The sequence below is a fragment of the Nicotiana tabacum genome, chromosome 7 (assembly GCF_000715075.1).
Source record: "Nicotiana tabacum cultivar K326 chromosome 7, ASM71507v2, whole genome shotgun sequence".
Taxonomy (NCBI): Eukaryota; Viridiplantae; Streptophyta; class Magnoliopsida; order Solanales; family Solanaceae; genus Nicotiana; species Nicotiana tabacum.
In genome coordinates this window covers 119,727,625-119,752,028 of record NC_134086.1, presented here as the reverse complement: position 1 = coordinate 119,752,028, position 24,404 = coordinate 119,727,625, and the positions used below count along the sequence as shown (strand labels likewise).

General features: G+C 39.3%; 1 pseudogene; it reads right to left on the bottom strand.

The window, feature by feature from the left end:
* Positions 1-6,274: 6,274 nt before the first annotated feature.
* LOC142162254 (uncharacterized) lies at positions 6,275-22,412 on the bottom strand (annotated as a pseudogene).
* Positions 22,413-24,404: the final 1,992 nt, after the last annotated feature.

Below are 24,404 nucleotides of genomic sequence, written 5' to 3'. Positions count from 1 at the left end.
TCTTAAATTCCAAAAACAATTGCATAAATAATAATATTGTCAAGACCCAAAAATTTCCCCAAAGAAGTCGTGATGGCACCTAGTCTCTAAACTAGGTAAACCTAACATTTTCTGTAACAATATGGATACTTACTAACTTCAAATTAGATCACTCTGAACAAATTACAATTCCGAAAACCGGTAGTATAAGTCATAAGTCTTACTAGGAGTAGTTATACAAAATAAATATACTACTGCTCCGAAACAAAAGGAACATATGGAAATAAGTACAATTGAAGATGACTCCGAGGCCTGCAAACGCTGCAACAGGTTTACCTTGAGTCTCCACTGCAACGATCCGTACAGCCACTAACGATCAATTACCTGGATCTGTACAAAAAAAATGTATAGAAGAGTAGCATAAGCACACCACGGCGGTGCCCAATAGGTATCAAGACTAACCTCAGTGAAGTAGTGACGAGGTACAGTCAAGACACTCACTAGTCTAATAACCTGTGCAATATAGCATACAAAAATAATGGGAAGCAATTAACAACGATGGCAACATTATTCAACCAGTGACATAAATAGCAGGTCAACAAGAACCCCATAAATATTGCTCAACGAATAATGAATACAAGTGTAATCAATTAGTCAAGTCCTTCAAATATAAACCTTTCATCTATAAATCCTTCAAGCAATGATCTCTAAGATATAATACTTTCCAATAAATACGTTTTGAATATATTTCCTTCAAACAAACATCTTTCAAATATATTTCTTTCGAGTAAAGGTCACCTTGTGACTCCTCATTTCATAATCATAAATAATATAGGTCTCGGCCCACTTTCATATTTTCACGGCATCTCGTGCCCATATTTCTATTACAATCGCACGGGCAACTCACGTGCCATTATATAAAATCATCATATTTTTCGGCACCTGGCGCCCACATGTTTCTATCTCACATTGCGATGTTCTCATGTTACTCAGTTCATAGGGTCCATAATCCAATACAATTAAAAATGTTCAAAGAGCCTCATTTACTTAATATAAAATAGAGTACAACTTCCAACTCAATTAGGAAATCAACAAGAAAAGCTGAAGTTATTTTTAGAAATCATTTGAATAAAGAAAATACCCTTTTCATTTAAAATACAATTGTTGAAAATTTAAGTATTGAAAACTTTATATAAATTCAGCGAGGTATTGAAACAATATGGGTTACAACACAAGTGATAATAATAGTAAAGAGATCTAAACAGTTAATACACTTGAATTATTAATAACAAATAAAAACAGCAAACAGAAAGTGCACGACATCACCCTTCGTGCTTTTACTCTCGTTCTCACCATACACGACATCACACTTCGTGCTTTACACTCTTTCTCACCATGCACGGCATCACCCTTCGTGCTTTATACTCTTCCTCACCATGCACGGTATCACCCTTCGTGTTTTACACTCTTCCTCACCCACGTAACACTCACAAAGCAATTCAGGCAAGGGATTCCAAAATATCAGGTATTAAAAGGAAATCAATAAAGGAATATAAAGAAAATCATAATTCAATTATCAACGAGAGTCAAGAATTCAATAACACGTGCATGGCACCACCCTTCGTGCTTTTACTCTCATCCTCACCATAAAAATCAATAGAATCAGTACGGAATGGTACATCGTGCAGCACGACATCACCCTTCATACTTTATCACTCTTTCCTCATCATATGAATAATATAAATGTGCACGACATCACTCTTCGTGCTTTATCACTCTTTCCTCACCACATGAATAATATAAATGTGCACAGCATCACTGTTGATACCCAATTTTTTCCCTATATATTTTTCATATGCAAATCACTTTCAAAATAGCAGGTATATGCATATATAAGTATGTCCCAAGGTTTTACTATTTTTCTCTTAATTTTTCTAGATTTTTAAATCTATTTATTGCCCTATTTTATCGAAGAAACCCAATAATTATCCCCACAATTATCATTTTGGGTGATTCACTTATTGTATTCTCATATTTATATTAAAATATAGCTAGCATAAATTTTGCATATTTTTACAAATTTGTTTAGTATTTTTAAAGTTAAATTGCATAAAATTGCAATTTTAGTCTATTTTAAGATTTAATTGTTTTAATAATTATAAAAGTGACTCCAGTATTTTTAATTTGCTAATTACATATTATTAATCATTTAAGTACCTTTAATTTAGTTCAAGAAATTATTTTACTATTTGTTATAAAATAAATAAAGGAAAAGTGGCTATTTAAATACTAGCCCTATTTCATTTCAATTGTAGCCCAAAACAACCCCCTAATTGGACCCAATTGCAATTTCAAATTACCCGGCCCTATTTCTAAATTACCCAACCCCTGACCCATTTAATTCAACCCGCCCGACTACCTTTTTGATCCAGGCCGTTGATCATTTTGATCAACTGCCACAAACCCTCCTTTCCTTTTTAATCTACCAACACCCCTTAACCCTAAATCAGTTTACCTAACCAGCCGCCTCTGAACTCTCAAACTCTCTCGAACATTCCCAAACCCTAACCGCCTCTTACCACCACCTCCACCTTGAAACCCACCGGAATCCATGGCTTCTCAGGCTATGGGAGTCTTATACACACCTTCTCTTGCTCCCACGTGCCTGATCTCTGAAGATTCAAGGCCTGGCCTCGAAGGTTTGCACCCAGACCTCTGTCAATTCAAGGTTCCATGGCCATCTCCGGCTTTACTCCGTCATACCATGGTGGTTTGATCCTGATTCTGACCTCTCTGACTCAGATCGGTGACCTTTCAAAGCCTATCTCATTTCTAGGGTTCTTTTGAAACCATAACCTTTCGAGGTTTTCTCCGATTTCCTTAGATCCGTTGTGTATCTGTGCTCTCCTTAAGTTTTCAAATGATTTCCCTAACTTTTCTTTCAAAAATTACTTTCAAAATCGCTTCGTTTCCGATCTAGGATTTTTTGAAAATGCTTAAGTGTTTCTCTGACTTTCTTTTCCTTTTCTTTTGTTTGTATTTGCCTCTACTTTGTTCTATGTTTTCCTTCTACCTTGTATGTTCTTCTACTGAGTTTTTACACCCCGTTCTTGTATGTTCTTTTACTGAGTTTTATATACTCCATGTTTGTATGTTCTTCTACCATGTTTTCCATACTATGCTCTCATATGCTTTTCTACTGTGTTCTTATATTTTTTGTCTTCTACTATGTTCCTGCATGTTTCTCCTACTGTATTTTCCTACTAAGTTCTTAAGTTTCCTTATTTTATTTCTATTAAGCCCTGTTTAAGTTTCTTTTGAAAAATCTCTTAAGCATGTTTCTTTTACTGTTCCTATCAGTATTTTTCTTTTGAGTGCTTCTACTATATTCCGTATATTACTTTGCTATCATGTTTTTCTCATGAGTTTCTGTTGATAAAAGAAGCATGCAAGAGGTTTCAACTCTGAAACCTTTGAGCCTGTTTCAACTACTTGCCTCCTCATCTCTGTACTTGATTCAAGGTGGAAACCCTAGAATTTGGGGTTCTGCCGAGGTTTGATTGAACTAGGGTTTTATTTTAGAACCCTTAACTCTTTCAGACTGACTTTGAGTTATGGCTGGCACCCGATGCCCGAAGGCCCGAGCGAACCAACCATGAGATATGATCCGAAATATAATAACCTGCAGGCAGAAGAGCCCAACACGACATATATATATAAACTAGGCTAACAAGGCTGTAACAAAACTAGGATAACAAGGCTGTAACAACAGTATAACAGCTATCCAGAAGGCCGATAGGGCGATACGAAAAATATATATATACAATGACCGCTAGTCTGCAAGCCTCTAAGAGTGTAAGACAATCTCAATAGGGCGGGACAAAGCCCCCGACATGCCTAAAACCACACATATGCATCTGTAATAGTACCTATGGACTCAAAGTCAGCAACTCCGAAGAAGTGGAGTGCGAAACCCAACGCTGATCCTGGGGGTCCTACTGAGGAGGCACGCCACTCTGCCTATTCGAACCTGTGGGCATGAACACAGTGCATAAAAATGCGTCAGTACGAAATATGTACTGAATATGTAGGGCGACAAGTGTAACATGAAAAATGTAATTAACAAGAGAAGAGACATAGAGATAATTTGAATTCTGAAACTAGCCTCGGTAGGAAACTAAAATTCAACATGGATATAAATGTATGCTCATGACACCGTCGTTCACTATCGCTACTTATAATATATCACATTATATAGTAAAAAATCCCTCTGTGGGGCTATAATATCCATAACATACCCGACCATAATAAAGGCTCGGTAGAATCGTACCCGGCCACGTGAAGCTCGATAATCCCAACTGATCAGTGGTTACACAATATGTGTCATACCCAGCCGTCTATAATGCGGCTCGGTAATGAAAGTAAATACATACATATACTAAATCATAAATTATATAGGTGCAATCCGAAACCAACCTTAAAAGACGTATTCTAAGAAGAGTCGAAGTGGCCTATCATCATTATTCCCCGACTATCATGGTTGTGGCTAAAAATATTTAATTTTCAACTATGAGCCAACAAGTACTAAGAACATGAGAGTTGTGTATTATGAGTACCTTTGAAGTAAATGTTACTTATTCATGATTTATATGAACGTCGAAAGGAGAACTAGTAAAAAGGCTCTAGTTCTTTTTAAGCAAGGAACAAGGAAATCCGAGAATTCATAGATATCCTCTAGAGTAAGCAATCTATGAGAAAAGATCAGGTTTAAGCATCTTTATAAGTTGAAGGCGAAATAACTCGAATCCGACGAGACAATTCGATAAACATTTATTCGAATTCTAGTCATGCCGAAAAGTATAGCGAAAGCCCTACATACCTTGTCGATGGAGTTATATACTGTTTCCAAGACCTCAAAAGCCTTAGGAATGATTTCCTACATAATACAAACCATTCAAAATCAAATTCAAGCTCATAGCTTAAATAATTCTTCATTTAGACATTTACGCGAACAACTTGTGGCCATGAATTTGTAGACTCTTTTGTAGATTAATTTTCCCCCAACACACCACCAAATTTTACTTTACTACATCTCCTCATTGACATGATTCCATACATGTCTTCACATATCCAAACAACACAATAAATCCATATAGAACAGCCCCAACAAAACAGTAGTAAGTAGTACATTCCAAGTATGAACATTTTAATAAGTAGTTCTTAGATGGGGAAAATTTTATAATTTTATGAGCAAAAAGAAACATGTGGTTTACTAATTTATTAATCTGCACAAGTAAACAAACATAGTTAATGAACGTTTCATGTCTTCAAAGGATGAGTTGTCATAAGACTAATCCTATTATTGGGACTAAAAAACGGATAGATTCAGTTAATAATCTGACACAGATTAGGTCCCATGTTGCAAGAAACTTTGTTCTTATGGTAGAAGTTTACAAAGATCAAAGAGGAAGTTAAATCATACCTTATGTGACCAGAATTACTCAAAATTCGAAATTACTTCAAGGCGGAGTCTTGCTATGAAAAGTGAAACACCGAAGAATTCACGATTTCCGAAGCTACCATGGTGTTCTCCATCTTGAGGATGACTAAATTGTTGTTATGCTTGGCTAGATGGATGGGAGAAGTTTGAGAGGAAATCCCTAGGTTTTTTGGTTCTGTTTTGGAGAGGATAAAACGCAGGGGTTCTGTTTTAGAAATTGACTTAAATAAAGAAATTTTGACTAAACCCGACTAGGCACACTGTTCCCGTAACAGTGTGCACCCCTGTACGAAAATGTTAATATCTCTCTACTCCAAAGTCGTATTAAAGAACGGTTTATTGCTTTCGAAACTAGACTCTTAGACCTTCGATTCAGTAGGTAGAACACACCATAACTCCTAGTATATTGAGAGAAAAGGTCATAAAATTTTTATCCAAATTCCAGTGAAATTTAAACCCGTAACTTGCGCGCGATCTTTGTCGAATTTTTAATCACAACTCAAATGACTACCAATCTTAACGTATAACTATCGCATCATTTAAATATCTCATAGAAATTATCTTCCTATCGAATTTGCCATTACAGCATGATAACGCCAAATACACAAGGTGTAACATTCTCCCCTCCTTAAGAACATTCGTCCTCGAATGTTAACGGTTAACCTAATTTCTGTTTTTTTTTAAATAATTTCGCCAGAGTTTCCCCTATAAATATGAATATCCAAAACCTATCATCAGCCCAACATACATATCTAAGGCCACACAGGGCTACACATCATAATAATAACATCAACTTGGCCTCACCCGACCATTTACTTATACAATAATGATAATAAGAAGGTTAGCCATAACTTAATTACCTTAACTGTCACTGGTTGATATATGTGCAACACCTGCCATGTTTGTCTCAGGCATATCACCTGAAGACTCAAATAAATGAGGGTATCTGGACTTCATGTCCTCCTCGGCCTCCCATGTCATTTCCTCTACATTATTGCTCCTCCAAAGTACTTTTACTGAGGCTACCTCTTTAGTCCGTAGCTTACGGATTTGACGGTCAAGAATGGCAATAGGTATTTCTTCATATGACAAGTTCTCGGAAACTTCAATATCCTCGATAGGGCTGATGCAAGAAGGATCACCTAAGAATTTCCGAAGCATGGAAATGTGAAATACCGGATGGATTGCTTCTAATTCTGGTGGCAGGTCAAGTTTGTAGGCTACTCGCCCAATTCTCTGAACAATCTGATATGGCCCAACATATCTAGGGCTGACTTTTCCTTTCTTACCAAATCTCATTACACCCTTCATAGGCGACACTTTCAAGAATACCCAGTCTACTACAGCAAATTCCAAGTCACGACGTCGGTTATCTGAATATGATTTCTGTCGACTTTGAGCTGTATGCAACCTTTCCTGGATCAACTTTACCTTTTCTACAGCTTGTTGTACCAATTCAGGTCCTAGCAACTTTGTCTCGCCAACATCGAACCAACCAATAGGGGATCTGCATTTCCTCCCATATAGTGCCTCATAAGGTGCCATCTGAATACCGGCGTGATAACTGTTATTGTAGGCAAACTCAATAAGCGGTAAATGATCTTCCCAACTTCCCTTGAAGTCTAAGACACAAGCTCGCAACATATCTTCGAGTGTCTGAATAGTGCGTTCGGCTTGCCCGTCGGTCTGCGGATGAAATGTTGTACTAAGGTTAATAAGAGTACCCAAACCTTCTTGAAAAGACCTCCAGAAATTAGCTGTAAATTGGGCACCTCTGTCAGATAAAATAGAAAATGGAACTCCATGTAGCCGAACTATTTCCTTGATATACAGGATCGCATAGTCTTCAGCTGAATAGGTGGTCCTAACTGGGAGAAAGTGAGCTGATTTCGTCAGCCTATCCACAATGACCCAAATAGAATTGAACTTACGGCGAGAATTGGGCAATCCTGTAATGAAATCCATATTAATCGATTCCCATTTCCAAGCTGGAATCTCAATATTTTGAAGTAGCCCTCCAGGTTTCTGGTGTTCAGCTTTAACTTGCTGGCAGTTGGGACACTGAGCCACAAATGTGGCTATATCTTTCTTCATGTCGTTCCACTAGTATAGCTGACGAAGATCATGATACATTTTGGTTGAACCAGGATGAACTGAGTACCGAGACTGGTGCATCTCTGTTATAATTTGCTTACGAAGCTCCCCAACATTAGGTACACACCATCGGCCTTTATATTTTAGAATTCCATCATTAGATTGCTCGAACAACTGCTTCTTCTGAAAAGGGATACTCTCTTTAATTTTGACTAACTCCGGATCCTCAAATTGACGCATTTCTACCTCAGCTACCAGTGATGACCCCGCAATATTTTGGACTACTACACCCTGGTCACCTGTATCATGTAGCCGTACACTCAGGTTAGCCAATTGATATATCTCTTTAGTCATTTCTAATTTCCCAGCTTCTACATGCTTCAAGCTGCCCATAGATTTGCGACTCAATGCATCAGCTACCACATTCGCTTTGCCCGGATGGTACAAAATATCCACATCATAGTCCTTCAGCAATTCAAGCCATCTTCTTTGTCTCAAGTTCAAGTCTTTCTGCTTAAATATACATTGTAAACTTTTGTGATCTGTATAGATATCCACATGAACACCATAAAGATAATGACGCCATATTTTCAAGGCAAATATAACGGCTGCTAACTCAATATCGTGAGTCGAATAATTGTATTCGTGCTTCCGCAACTGCCTCGAAGCATATGCAATAACTTTTCCATGCTGCATTAGAACACATCCCAATTCAACCTTGGATGCATCACAATATACCACATAACCTTCAGATCCTTCCGGAAGTGCTAGAACAGGTGCTGATGTTAAGCGTTTCTTCAACTCATGAAAGCTCCTTTCACATGCATCAGACCATTAGAACTTAACGGCTTTGTGTGTCAATTTGGTCATGGGAGCAGCAATAGAAGAGAAGTTCTCAACAAATCTCCGATAATAACCAGCTAGGCCCAAGAAACTACGAACTTCCGTAGGAGTTGTAGGTCTAGGCCAGTTTTGTACTGCTTCAATTTTCTGACCATCTACCTTAATACCTTTATCGGAAACGATATGCCCAAGGAAAGCCACTGAATTCAACCAAAATTCACATTTGGAGAATTTAGCATATAATTTCTGATTTTTCAAAGTCTGCAACACCATATGCAAATGATCCTCATGTTCTGCTTCTGATTGAGAATATACCAGAATATCATCAATGAAAACAATTACAAATATATCTAGAAATGGCTTGAAAACCCGATTCATTAAATCCATAAAAGCTGATGGCACATTAGTAAGACCGAAAGACATCACAAGAAATTCATAATGGCCATATCTAATCCGGAAAGCCGGTTTCAGAATATCTCTCTCCTTAACTCGCAATTGGTGATATCCGGATCGAAGGTCAATCTTTGAGAAATATTTGGCACCTTGCAACTGATCAAACAAATCATCAATTCTGGGTAAAGGGTACTTGTTCTTGATAGTCACTTTGTTGAGCTGGCGATAGTCAATACACATTCTTAACAAACCATCCTTCTTACGAACAAACAACACTGGTGCACCCCAGGGAGATGTGCTGGGCCTGATAAAGCCCTTATTCAAAAGATCCTTCAACTGGGCTTTCAATTCTTTTAACTTAGCAGGAGCCATTCTGTATGGAGGAATAGATATTGGTTGAGTATCTGGAAGCATATCAATAGCAAAGTCGGTTTCTCTTTCTGGAGGAAGACCATGAAGTTCATCAGGAAATACATTAGGAAATTCATTCACGACGGGAACTGATTGAAGGGTTGGAGATTTCACCTCCATATCATACACTCGTACCAAATGATAGATGTACCCTTTCAAAATCATCCTTCGAGCTTTAAGGTAAGAAATAAACTTTCCCTTAGGCACTACAACATCACCTTTCCATTCAATAATAGGCTCACTTGGAAAATTAAAATGAACAATCTTTGTCCAGCAATCTACATTGGCATAACAAGAAGCCAACCAATCCATACCCATAATGATATCAAAATCAACCATTTCTAGCTCATGCAAATCAGCTAACGTATGTCGGTCATGAATCTTCACGTCACAACTCCGATATACCCATCTAACTACAACAGACTCACCCATTGGCGTAGATATCTCAAAGGACTTTTGCAACAATTCAGGCTCTCTATCCCATTTACTAGCAATGAAGGGGTAGATATACGACAATGTAGAACCAGGATCTATCAAGGCATACATATCGATAGAAAAGACGGATAGTATACCTATAACCACATCCGGAGATGACTCTAAATCGTGACGACTCGATAAAGCATATATGCGATTCTGCTGACCTCATAAGCCAGAAACTCCAAATCTTCCTTTACCCCTGCCAGCTGATGTCTGCATACTCTGTCTAGGAGGACGTATCGAAGAAGAAGAAGCCCCTGCAGATGCCGTCGGCTGAGCCATACCCCCTCCACCTGTCATCGGACAATGTCTCATAATATGACCTGGCTGTCCACATGTATAACATGCATCAGAACCCTGGCGACATGGTCCAAAATGATTTCGGCCACATCGATCACATCTAGGAAACTGAGGCCTCATCTGACTGAACTCGCCTCTAAACTGTGGACCTGGGGTCCGTGAACTCTAACCTGGACCAGAATAAGTGGTCCGATCCTGGCGCTGTCCCTGAAACTGTGGTGGTGCACTGGCTGCCGGATAAGACTGACGCCGGGGAAACTGTGGCCTAAATCCACCTCGAAACTCTCGTATGTTACCTGCGAACCGCGCCCTCTTCTGCTGCCCTCTATCATGCTCTCGATTGGCTCGTTGTTGCCTCTTGCGATCCTCTAGACCCTGTGCATATGCTTGAATACGGTCAATATCCATTCCTTGGTTTAGAGAAGCTGTAGTGCACTCATTTATCAAGTGTGCCCCCAAACCACTAACAAACTGGTGTACCCGATCACTCATATCAGCAACAATCGTAGGAGCATACCTAGCCAAAGAGTTGAACTGCATGCTATATTCCCGAACGCTCATATTACCCTGTTCTAAGTGTAAGAACCTATCTCGTCGGGCTCTTCGAAGCTCGATTGGCAAATATTGCTGTAAAAATGCCTCAGAGAACTCCTTCCATGTCACTGGTGGCACATTAGGCCCCCGAGTTTGCTTCCAAGTCTCATACCATGTCACAGCAACATCACGTAGTCTATAAGAAGTAAACTCCACTGACTCAACATCCGTGGCATGTATAATTTGTAAGGTCCGTTGCATAAGATCCAGAAAATCCTGTGGGTCAGCATTAGAATCAACCCCTGTAAATACTGGAGGATCCAAGTTGATAAAGTTTTGAACTCTCGCACTCACGGACCTATCAGCAATACCGAAGGTTTGGTGTTGGGCCTGAGAGGCCACTATTCGAGTCAGCAATTGTACAACACTCCGCATGTCTAGGTCCTGATCAGGAACAACTGGGAGAGGGACTGGAGGTATGTTAGCTCCTCTACGCCCTTCCGGGGATGGTGGGGGTATTGCCCTGGAAGCCTGAGAATCAGCCTCATTCTGTGGCTCATGTTGATCTACATTAGCAGGTGGCACCTGACTTGTGCCCTCTCCCGCCTTCTCGTCCAACCTCTGAATAAATTTCATAGCCACTTGTCGTCTCCTAGTGTTAGGCATCACTGAGAAGGTAAACAAAAAATGAATTAGGAATAAACACTTATGATTAGGCTCTATTGCACGATCTAGATCAAGAAGAAAGTAATAATCCTAAATGCCCAATAGCCACATGTTTATAAGTGTGGTGCACAACACACCATAAACAAGACTCTACTAGACACGACTTGTAGACTCCCTAGGACCGACCTGCTCTGATACCAAGTTTGTCACACCCCAACCTTGGGAGGTATGGCTGGCACCCGATGCCCGAAGGCCCGAGCGAACCAACCATGAGATATGATCCGAAATATAATAACCTGCAGGCAGAAGAGCCCAACACGACATATATATATAAACTAGGCTAACAAGGCTGTAACAACAGTATAACAGCTATCCAGAAGGCCGATAGGGCGATACGAAAAATATATATATACAATGACCGCTAGTCTGCAAGCCTCTAAGAGTGTAAGACAATCTCAACAGGGCGGGACAAAGCCCCCGACATGCCCAAAACCACACATATACATCTGTAATAGTACCTATGGACTCAAAGTCAGCAACTCCGAAGAAGTGGAGTGCGAAACCCAACGCTGATCCTGGGGGTCCTACTGAGGAGGCACGCCACTCTGCCTATTCGAACCTGTGGGCATGAACACAGTGCATAAAAATGCGTCAGTACGAAATATGTACTGAATATGTAGGGCGACAAGTGTAACATGAAAAATGTAATTAACAAGAGAAGAGACATAGAGATAATTTGAATTCTGAAACTAGCCTCGGTAGGAAACTAAAATTCAACATGGATATAAATGTATGCTCATGACACCGTCGTTCACTATCGCTACTTATAATATATCACATTATATAGTAATAAATCCCTCTGTTGGGCTATAATATCCATAACATACCCGACCATAATAAAGGCTCGGTAAAATCGTACCCGGCCACGTGAAGCTCGGTAATCCCAACTGATCAGTGGTTACACAATATGTGTCATACCCGGCCATCTATAATGCGGCTCGGTAATGAAAGTAAATACATACATATACTAAATCATAAATTATATAGGTGCAATGCGAAACCAACCTTAAAAGACGTATTCTAAGAAGAGTCGAAGTGGCCTATCATCATTATTCCCCGACTATCATGGTTGTGGCTAAAAATATTTAATTTTCAACTATGAGCCAACAAGTACTAAGAACATGAGAGTTGTGTATTATGAGTACCTTTGAAGTAAATGTTACTTATTCATGATTTATATGAACGTCGAAAGGAGAACTAGTAAAAAGGCTCTAGTTCTTTTTAAGCAAGGAACAAGGAAATCCGAGAATTCATAGATATCCTCTAGAGTAAGCAATCTATGAGAAAAGATCAGATCTAAGCATCTTTATAAGTTGAAGGCGAAATAACTCGAATCCGGCGAGACAATTCGATAAACGTTTATTCGAATTCTAGTAATGCCGAAAAGTATAGCGAAAGCCCTACATACCTTGTCGATGGAGTTATATACTGTTTCCAAGACCTCAAAAGCCTTAGGAATGATTTCCTACATAATACAAACCATTCAAAATCAAATTCAAGCTCATAGCTTAAATAATTCTTCATTTAGACATTTACGCGAACAACTTGTGGCCATGAATTTGTAGACTCTTTTGTAGATTAATTTTCCCCCAACACACCACCAAGTTTTACTTTACTACATCTCCTCATTGACATGATTCCATACATGTCTTCACATATCCAAACAACACAATAAATCCATATAGAACAGCCCCAACAAAACAGTAGTAAGTAGTACATTCCAAGTATGAACATTTTAATAAGTAGTTCTTAGATGGGGAAAGTTTTATAATTTTATGAGCAAAAAGAAACATGTGGTTTACTAATTTATTAATCTGCACAAGTAAACAAACATAGTTAATGAACGTTTCATGTCTTCAAAGGATGAGTTGTCATAAGACTAATCCTATTATTGGGACTAGAAAACGGATAGATTTAGTTGATAATCTGACGCAGATTAGGTCCCATGTTGCAAGAAACTTTGTTCTTATGGTAGAAGTTTACAAAGATCAAAGAGGAAGTTAAATCATACCTTATGTGACCAGAATTACTCAAAATTCGAAATTACTTCAAGGCGGAGTCTTGCTATGAAAAGTGAAACACCGAAGAATTCACGATTTCCGAAGCTACCATGGTGTTCTCCATCTTGAGGATGACTAAATTGTTGTTATGCTTGGCTAGATGGATGTGAGAAGTTTGAGAGGAAATCCCTAGGTTTTTTGGTTCTATTTTGGAGAGGATAAAACGCAGGGGTTCTGTTTTAGAAATTGACTTAAATAAAGAAATTTTGACTAAACCCGACTAGGCACAATGTTCCCGTAACAGTGTGCACCCCTGTACAAAAATGTTAATATCTCTCTACTCCAAAGTCGTATTAATGAACAGTTTATTGTGCTGGAAACTAGACTCATAGACCTTCGATTCGGTAGGTAGAAAACACTATATCTCCCAGTATATTGAGAGAAAAGGTCATCAACGTTTTATCCAAATTCCAGTGAAATTTAAACCCGTAACTTGCGCTCGATCTTTGTCGAGTTTTTAATCACAACTCAAATGACTTCCAATCTTAACGTATAACTATCGCATCATTTAAATATCTCATAGAAATTATCTTCCTATCGAATTATCCCATTTACAGTATGATAACGCCGAATGCACAAGGTGTAACATTAACTATTTCAGACTGACTTTGAGTCTCTGAACTGAGTTTGGACATCTTTGTTTTCATACAATGCCGAACTTTTTGCTAAACTCTTCTACACTGGATTTTTTCTACTGATTTACACGACAGTTTTCTTTCATGCTCATATGCTCCTTATATATAATGAATTTTCCTCTAAATGGTTTCAAATTTGCAATTAGTGCAAACTTCTTTTTGAATATAGATTGATTGATTTCTTTCCATTTTTTTACTGATTTCCTCTGTTACTCGACTTAATTAAAACCCTTCTTCATCTTTTCTGACTTGGTTCATTCATACCAAATCTCAGACCTTGTGATTTACTAGCCGTTAATTGACTCCCTTACCTTATTTACACAAATCGTGTACTGACAAAACCCTGTCCTTCAATAACCTTTATGTATTTGCCATCAATTGCATGCTTTACACAAAGTATTTATTCAATTCCTTTCCTTAAATGTTTTTACTCGTTTTGAATCTGAATCCCTTAATTAAGGGAAGCCTTGTGTAATTGATTGACAATCAGTTTTCAAACTATTTTCTTACTTTATTTCTGCCAGTTTTCTATACTATAAAGGGCACGACCCTTTTCACAAAAACACACTTCAAACTTTACAACATCAGAATCTCTTCTGAATTCTCACTCTCACATAATAGAACTCTCTCTTCTTGTCTGCACTGAGGTTTTTACCAGACTACAGCATTTTTCTCTACTTGTTTCTTTGAAACTGGTATGTCCTAATTTCAAATTTCAGCATCCCCATAATGTGTTTACTTACAGCTTTCTGCATCTATGTCTACTTTACTACTTATGCAGAGTTAAATACTTAAACTAGCATGTTGATTCCCTTTTGATTGTTTCTGCTATGAATCCCTATTCCCTATTTCCCTTTACGTGCTTTGAGTTACAGTTTAAAACATGGCAATATACAAGTTATTGTCTATGGATTTAACTTGATCTCTTAGGGGATCCTAACCTCTAAACAATGTGTTCCAATAGGCTTATGGGTGTGCCAGCATCTCCCGTTGTTGGGTTATGCCACTAGCCTGCTTTTTACCTCTTGCAACTCCCCATTCCCTATGTCCCTATGTGTGTTGTTTCCCTTTCCCTTTCCCCCTCTCATAATACTGCACTTTCACTCTCTCTTAGTTCCTAAATTCTGCCCCCCTCCTGTGAGCCTTGCCTTGGGACCTTGAGTTCCCACTGAACTTGGACACCTGAGGGTTGGCACTTCCGCATTACACTTTGGCTTAATTTGGTGATACATTTGGGTGTAAGTATTGTCCGGAGTTCTTATGAAACTCTTAGGGAACTCTGACACACCCAAGTGGGAGAAAGGCTTTGAAACATGATCTTTGGAGTTGGTTTACTTCATACTTCAGACAGGAAGTCTGAATCAGGCTCTCCTTGGTTGTAATTTTCAAATTTTGATGTATTTTTCTTTATTTTATTTGGATTGTAATAACTTGTAATAAATTTTGGGTATGGTTAGTGAAAAGGGAAGGGTCACCATGTATGTAAAAATAGTAGATATCCTGCTCATAGGGAATTTCTGATCTCTGCATATCACATAGATATCCTGCCTATAGGAATTCTGCATTTTCATATGTAGATACTATACCTATAAGGAATTCTGCACCCATATGATATCCTGCCTATAGGTTTATGAAATTCTACATTCATATGGATATCCTGCCTATAGTTAAATTTCTGCATCTCTCATATAGATACCATGCTCATAGTTAACTGGATATTCGAATCCTTCATATGCATCTGTGACTAGGCAAACCTGTTTATAAGGCTTAAATAACTAACTGCATTTAGATATCATGTTCATAGGCTTAAAAGAAGTACAACATTTAGATGTCATGCCTATAGGATTTCTGATCTCTTGTTATGTCTGTAAAAGTGTTTAAAATCAACAACGCCTAGAAAACATGTCTATAGGAATTAATAACCATGTCTGAAACGTCTCACTCGCCTATAAATCTAAAATCATTGTCTAACGTCTGCAGAATTTATGATCTTTTGTCAAAACTCGTCTTTCCTGAATAACTGACAACCTTTTCTAAAATAAGTATAATTTACCTTTTCTGGAATCAGTAGATATCATGCCTATAGGGGTCTTCGTCTAACACTCAGGTAAGCTATAGGGCAGTTTATAAACTGAATCAGATTTTATTAACTACAACCAGCATGCAAGCCTGTTTCGGGATTCTTATCTGAACTATGTAATAAATCAATCTGCCTCCACCGTTTTTAATCAGACCCTAAACAATACATGCAAGTCATGCTACATTATGTGCTTTCTTTGGTTTAATGGAGGTCTGTTTGAGCCCCTTTATTTATTTATATGCTTCCCCAAACTTGTTATATGTGTTTTGTTTGTCGTCTTAGTATTTTACCTTTTGAAACCACAAATAAGCTCAATACTTCCTCCCTCTAGGATTAGTAGTCCCAAGTGCCTCTGGGGCTGATAGGATTGGGGCGGGTAATAGCATGCAATAAGTAAACGAGACCATTCCGTGCTTTAATACCTTAACGGGGTGGAAAAGGATAGATATAGATGTTGTGTGGAGTGATCCATTTATTAATAAACTTAGGACCCCCCTTTCCTTTGCTTTCTTTGTTTCTTTTAAATCTCTTTTTAAAGAAAACCAACTCCTTTTAGTTCCTTTTTTTACTTTTGTTTATTTGTAACCATTACGTGCAAATCTCCTCTTATTTGATGTTTTTATTTGCCTATGTGTTATTTGCACTTAAGTCACAACAATAGCTTGGCCGGGAACCACACTAGTAGATCTTGAGGGGTGCCTAACACCTTCCCCTTAAGATAATTTTAAGCCCTTACCCAATCTCTGGTTGTTCAAACCAAACCTTTTTAGTGTCCTAGTGCACTTAAATCATTAGGTGGCGACTTTTCAATTCAAACCCAATTCCCCAAAAGGGAACGAGTTGTCTCTCAAATGTCGCAAACTCGATTTTTGCGAGAAAAAAGGAGGCGCGACAGCGTGGCGACTCTGCTGGTGATAGCTTTTAGGCTTTTTCCATTTGATGCTATTTGTGACTTTACACTTCTTTACATGTCTTTATTTAATGCCTTTAAATATTTATTTCCCTCTTCAACTACGAAACTGACTTGGCTCTTTGTTTCTTTATTTTATTTCTTTTACTGCCTTCCTTTATTGCTTTCCTTTATTATCGTTTTAAATTCTGAGGAATTGTTGTAATTATTAACGTGCAAATACGGGACAACTTGTTTAATTATTGCAACTGCATATTCAACATTATATTCCACTCGTGCCAAACAAAATACCATAGCAACGCTTATAATGAGTGGTTGCGCTCTTTCGATATTATCACCCTTTAAATCCGGCAAAGGCGTATTTGCGGTAAAACCAGTTAATCAACGGTGTAGTCGACGGTTCTGTGACTTTTCCTTTTGAGTTGTCCGCTCAAGGGTACCAGTCTAAAACCTCCATAGAAACCTTACTCTATTTAATTGTGCATGCATTATGGTCAAACCTAGACACGTCAGTTATGTTGTCCGTATAATGGCTCTTTAAGATAGCCTTATCCAAAGTCCACCGGGTTTCCCAAAAACCCAAATGGACACTATCACGTTTTGTGCATTTATTTGGAGAACTAAATGCTTTTATGCCAATTATTGGTATTTAATAGTCGAGTCTGGTGGGGGTAAGGGCCTAACCCTTTTGTCTTGCAGAAACATGAGGCACGAAGTCCCTAGATTCATCATGGTCACAAACATCCACCCAAGGTTGTTAAGCTGGTGGGAGGATCTTCATTCTTGTAATTATACTCTTGTCCGGAAATACCTGGGAAATCTACCTTCCCTCCTAGAGGTCCAACCCAACAACAAAATCATAGAAGTTGCTACTCTGTTCTGGGATTGTGATAGGTCTGTGTTTCGCTTCAGAGAGATTGAGATGACACCCCTGCTAGAGGAAATATGAGGATTGACTGGAATACCATGGGAGACCCCGGGTTTGTTAATGCCGGAAAATCGCAAGGGTAGAGGTTTTGTCAAAATGATGGGCCTAAAGAAGAATCCAGACTTGACATGTTTGAAGGAGCCCTACATTACCTTTGATTATTTGTACAAGATGTACGGTCACAACAAATCCTACCGTACATATCCGGATGAGTTCGCCCTTACATCGTTGGAGCATATTCACCGAAGGGTCTTTGTCTTCATGTTCTGCTTCTTGGGGATGATAGTGTTTCCAATGAAGAAAGCAAGGATTCACACCAGGCTAGCCATGGTTACCAAAACTTTGATGGAGGGAATTGGTGGACAATCATTTAGCATAGTACCCATGATCATCGCAGAGATATATCGAGACTCGGAATAATAAGTGGAGATAGAAGGAGAAATCGGGTCTGCAAATGCCATACAACTACCTCGATAACTCCGATGAAAACAGAATGGCAGGAAAGCTCGCTCCATGCCTCAGGAATACTTGTACCTGCACACATGGTGCAGGAAGTAATGTGAGTACACCGACCCAGCGAGTAATAACAATAAGTAATGGCTGATAGAATAAAATCACGTAAAGGCACTAAGCAGTTCAATATCAAAACAGTAAAGTCATTTAAGCAGCAGTGAATGAGGAAATCATGTGAAATTCTTTAAACCAGGTAAAACAGATATAATCAGTATAAATCATCTCCTCAAGCATTTCAGTTCATTTATTCGTTCTTATCCTCAGTTCTCAATTCATATACTTCTCACGATAACTGAATCAATAAATATATATACCGTTGTGGAATGCAGCTATATACACCGCAGCGGCGTGCAGCCCGATCTGTATATTGTTGTGGCATACAGCCAAATCCATAATAATAATAGTCGACTGCGCTCACTGGGGGTGTGCAGACTCCGGAGGGGCTCCTTCAGCCCAAGCGCTTTATAATTGCTGCGGCGTGCAGCCCGATCCATAATATGTATTATATATATATATATCTTCTACGGCGCGCAACCCGATCTATATCATATAAAATATCCTCACTATTGGGTCCTCGACCCCTCTTAATCATTTAAAAATCACAGCCTCTCGGGCATAATGTACGGTCGGGATCTCAACCCTCATATCTCTTCCTATTTATGATTAACATTTCAAAAATTTGGTTCATATCATTCTTAAACAATTAGAAACATGACTGAGGATATAAATTCTTTAACAAAATAAGTGAGGAAAACCAGTCAAAAATCCCCTAAGGGTTCTACAGGTCGGCACAAGGCCCCAAGCATGGCAACGAGCCCAATTCACAATAATAAAGTATATGTCTAAATCAAAAATGTAGTAAAATATCATTCAGGATGGACCAAGTCACAATCCCCATAGCATTAAACATCACGCTCGTCACACAACGTGTATCTCAACTTAGTATAGCACTACGTTGTGCAAATCCGGGGTTTCAAACCCTCAGGACATCATTTAAAATCATTACTCACCTCAAACTGGCCAAAACTCTAGCTCGCTATGCCCTTGCCTCTCAAATTGGCCTCCACGCACGTCAAATCTATCCAAAATCAGAACGAATAGGTCACAATATGCTAAGGGAACATAGCCCAAGGGAAAACATTCGAAAAATATCAAAAATCTCGAGATTAGCAAAACCCGAGCCCCGGGCCCACGTCTCGGAATCGGGTAAAATTTACATTTTCAGAATCCTCATACCCTTACGAGTCTAACCATACCAAAATTATCCAATTCCGATACCAATTGGTCCTTCAAATCATCATTTTACATTTTTGAAAGGTTTCACAATTTTCTTCCCAAATTCCATCCCAAATCACGAATTAAATGATGAATTCAGTGATAGATTCATGTATTCTAGCCAAATCTGAGTTAAAATCACTTGTCCCGATGAATTTCTTGAAAAACCTTCAAAAAATCGCCAAAATCCGAGCTCTCTAGGTCAAAATATTAAATAAAACCCAAAACCTCGTATTTATAGGTAACCCCTTAGATTTCAGCTACCCCGAGCCGCACCAAATCGACCGCGGGCCGCACAAGCCAGTGCAGTCCGCGCAAAAACGACCGCGGCCGCACATGCCTTCCTCTGCAGTGACAAGCTTTAGTATTTTGGCCATAACTGTTTCTACAGATATCCAAATTGCAATATATTTACCTTTCTGGAAACTAGACACGAAGAGCTACAACTTTCGTTTTTGAATCACCTAAAATTCCTTGTAGATCAAAATATATGAGCATCCGAAGTTGGAACAGCGGGAAGGTTCTTCATCGCGGCCGTGACCGCTTTTGTGCGGACCGTGTGGGTGAGTTCCGGGGCCTGCAACCCTCCTGGACCTGCTACAACTATGATATTTGGCATAAAACATCCCGGAACCTACCCGGGACCTCTGAAACTTCAAACTAATTGTACCAACACATCCCATGACATCGTTCAAACTTGTTCAACACTTCGGAACGCTTCTAACAACATCAAATCACCAATTTAACATAGGATTCAGGCCTAAGAACTCCAAGAACTCTTAAATTATGCTTTCGATCAAAAGGTCTATTAAATCTCGTCCGAATGACCTGAAATTTTGCACACACATCCCAAATGACACAACGAAGCTACTACAACTCTCAGAATTCCATTCCGACCCCTATAACAAAATTTCGCCAATCAACCGGAATTTGTCAAGATATCAATTTTGCCAATTCAAGCCTAAATCTTTTCTACAACTCCAAAATTCATTCTGATCGCGCTCCTAAGTCACAAATCGCCTAACAGAGCTAACCAAATCATAAAAATTCCCATCCGAGATCAAATACACATAAGTCAAATTTTGGTCAAACCTTTCAAATTTAAGGCTTCAAACTGAGAACTGTTCTTCCAAATTCATTCCGATTACCCTGAAAACCAAACAATTTACTAATGTATATGCGGGGCAAGTCATGCCCGAAGACTGGCGATCAAAGTGCAAAAGTTCAAAACGACCGGTCGGGTTGTTACATCCTCCCCCACTTAAATGCACGTTCGTCCTCGAATGTGCCCAGAGTTGTGCTAGAAGCCAACCAATAGTTGGATATCTTTACCATGCATATGCGTGGGGGTGATCTCACGTCACTCTATCTTATATAGGTCTGATAACACATTGTAACTAAAATTTTTACAGTCCAAATCCCATAAACCATAGAACCACATTTCTACTTCTAAAGTTATCGATACGATCAGAATCTCACATCTATTTTCATAATTAGCCCGAACAAGCTGTAATCACCCATACTTGCAATCTCAGGTGCAATCACTTGATATGGCACATAACTCAAACACTCGTAGTGATAACTTCTAATTATAGCAGCTGCACACAACACCGGAATATCGATAGAAAAACTCTTATCAACTAGAGTCTCACCCCAACACCTTCATATACTGCCAATAATCACTAAATCACGCGGTAAGCCATAACCATTTCCCAGAGTAACCATTCAAGAGGACACTCTTCCTTTGGAAAATACCACAACAAATTTCTGAGCTGAAGCTCGATATTATCCTTCCAATATGCTGAAATCGAACCCGTTCGTATTCATTAATGTCCCAACGATCTCCTCTAATCCAACACACCACTCTGGTGACATGGCACCTTAATATAGGCCTAAGACACAACTTGCATAATACACACATCAATACGTAACAATCCGAACATACTCAAATCATGAAAATGACTCAAATGAAAGAGCTGTACCTCAAGATCACCGGTACCACCACAACACAAGGTTGAGAACCTGTCTCACATCATAGGAACAAAACACACGAGTCTAACCCGCAAGGTCATACCTCTACATAACTTCTCTGCGATGTGCGATCCTATCCAACACTGCTCTATATGGACTACCTTAAGTCACTATGCTCGAAATCGATAACCACGTACAATTTGATGTCTAGAACCAAAGAAAATCATCATACCCACGGTATAGCAAATAACTTACATCACACAAACCCGACAGGACATAACCAATACACCATTCACCGAGCAACACCAAATTTCTCTTCCCGCTCGACTTCCACTATGAAATCCCAATCGAACCGTACCATAAGTGCCTATAGTCAACGAATCACAACACCTCGCAACACAGAAAGGTAACTCATTGATCTCCCCAGATTACTAATAAGCTCAATAACAATCTAATCAACACATCACTCAGCAATACAATTCGGAGCCAACCACGACGACTCAAATTAGAACACGCATCTGTGTTGGCCTGCCAACGAACTCCTTATCACGAAAATCCTGGAGCTGCTCTACAACTCCCTTAACTCTGTCGGTGCCATACGATACGATACTCGGCATCGAATCAATACCGAAATCAACAACCTTTCCTGGCGATATGCCCGGCCACAAGAAACACACCCGAAATGTCCCTCACCATCGGAACTGCATCAATATGAGGAGCCTCAGCACTGGCTCCCATTACAAGAGCCCAATTAAGAAAGGCAAATCCTTCCCAGTCTTCCATTGGGCCTTCGAAATGTAAAAATCTCTCTAATAGGACATGATCCATCGAACATCGCCACTCAATTCGTGGTATTTTTTGGCATAACACAACACGGAGACAACCAGTCTGAACCTCATATCACATCTAAGATCAAATCTACCAAGTACCAAAAGATCTGTTCCGGTCTCCAAACCTCGATAGTCACTAAACAGTGCTGATACACATGACTCACAACCTCCACATAGCCTGAATATGAGAACTTCCCATCTCCAACTCCATATGGCCCATGAATCCACATATCTGGTTCCAATTCCGCCATCAGAATGCATACCATACCTCGAATACTCTATCATTCCACGAGAGATAATCTAGAATTCTTCTGTGCCACCAAGCAAACACGAGTATCAGCAGTCGTTCTAACCAGAAAATGTTGCAATACTACCAAAGTATCACCAACTTAATCACGTTGCTTTTATTTTTCTGAAACATATAATCTCGTCAAATCATTTCCTTAATCATTTGAAGATTCCTTCTCAAACCTTCTGACGTTCATTTCTCTAAGTATCTGAAACTACCCGTTACTTAAGAGTTTTATGAACTCCCTTCCAGAACTGAACTGAACCTTACACATACTAATCTCGATCCTCCACTACATATCGCACATACCATACCATCCTAGTATAACATGAGAACTTCATCTCCCTACCGACCCACAAACATGTTGGGCATGTGTAACGACCCGACCGGTCGTTTTGAACTTTTGCGCTTTGATCGCCAGTCTTCGGGCATGACTTGCCCCGCATATACATTATGCCTTATGTAAATTGTTGGTTTTAGTTTTCAGAGTAATCAGAATGAATTTGGAAGAACAGTTCTCAGTTTGAAGCCTTAAATTTGAAAGGTTTGACCAAAATTTGACTTATGTGTATTTGATCTCGGATGGGACAGTAACGTGAAAGCGAGCACTATGAGATTCAAGAAGCCCACCAAAAACTGATTAAAGAGTGGAAAGACATGGCTATTAGTGCCAACAAGCGACTAGGATACCTGGAACGAGGTTTAGTGGACCTGGAAAGGAAGTTTCTCAAGAGGATCGAGGACTGCCAGGATGCTGAAGGAAACGAGGGTGGACACTTGGCCAGAGCCTACCTGTTGTTGGGACTTTGCGAGCTGGTGAAGCTATTCGATGGAGCCAAAGATGCCGAGTCTGGGGAAGGTTCTTCTGGGACCAAATAGATAGGAGTTTTCTTTTACTTTATGAAATGTAATAAGGCCAATGGCCACTAGTTACATTTTATTCATTGTTATTTAGTATCGTTTTGGGATTCATCTACTTTTATCAATAAAATGAGGCATTTAGCATTCTAAGTTCTCCAAATCAATTTGTCGCTAGGCCTACCTCGGGCACAACGAGGCTCCCAAATTAGGACGCGATTTACATTCTTGCACTATGTGTTTAAAAACCGCAACACTTTCTTATAATCCTCACTGACTTGTTACCATTTTGTTTTTACTTTTTGTTTATCTACTCCCCTCCCCAAAGGTTAGTTTGTGCACTCTAGCATCGTCATCATATTCTACAAGATCAAAGGGCCCTCCACCCACTCCTCCTCCTAGTCCTATTAGAAGCAGGAACAAAGGAAAGATGGAAGATTTAAACATCAGAAAGGAAAACTCAACTGAATAGGTAGAGATCACTCATGGTGCTCAGGTCTCCAAAGAAAGTGCATCCCAACTCGAGCAGAAACTAGTGAAATTTTAGGAGGAACTTGATCAGGTTCGGAATCTAGCAAAGTTGTCATTTTCCCTCACCACTCCAGATATCAATTTTCCAAATGCTAAAAACCCCATGCCTCCACAAAATATCCCAAAACCACAAAACCATCCCACTCCTCACCACCACTGCAATACTTGCCACACTCCATTACTCATCCCAGAACCTCTGAATTCCACAAATGACCATTTCTACCATAACACCCCCATCTATGTGGACACCATGCCACCCTCTACCCA